The following is a 639-nucleotide window of genomic DNA, read 5'->3' as shown; positions in this document are numbered from 1 at the left end:
CAGGGTATGGGTTATCCAGATTTAGATATCCCAGGAACTTTAACTTGTGTTTGTCTTGTTTGTACCAGAGAATCCGATCATAATTTGTTATGCTGTGTGCACAGTTGATCTCACTGTCAACAGATTGACCAGTTCTCTTTACGATGAACGGAGGTGTTTGGTCGACACGTTTGGTGTCAGAGGCTCCTGCTGTAAAAAGAACAGATTTTAAACTCTGAAATTATGAACTCTGCACCGTCTTGTATATTTGTGTATTTGTTCTTCTCACCTTTATCTCCAAGTAACTGAAGAACACAAAATACAAAGCCCATGAAGATCATGATAAAGAAGTTAAGGTGTGAGACTCCACTATCAGCTTTCCTTTCAGGTCCTGTTGATCCAGCGCCTGTGGATGAGAGTGTGTCTCTATCACAGTATAATGAAAAGGGGAGGTGTCAGAGAGGCATAGCTTTAACATTATCAGCATGGGAGGGGGGTGGTGTTATCTTGATACTGTGGTCAGTGAAAGTGTAGGTTGTTGGCCTCCTGTCATTTGTTGAGGTTTGTTTCCCCCTGCTGGTGTGAAAAATACTGTCAAGGCACAACTCACATTATGGCTGATTGTTATTTCACTCCATTGCTGCAGTTTGTGGAAATGTC

This window comes from Seriola lalandi, unplaced genomic scaffold, assembly GCF_002814215.2.
Source record: "Seriola lalandi dorsalis isolate HSWRI2012SDOR001 ecotype SW California unplaced genomic scaffold, Sedor1 jcf7180002054976, whole genome shotgun sequence".
Taxonomy (NCBI): Eukaryota; Metazoa; Chordata; class Actinopteri; order Carangiformes; family Carangidae; genus Seriola; species Seriola lalandi.
Note: the sequence above shows the minus strand (reverse complement) of the source record.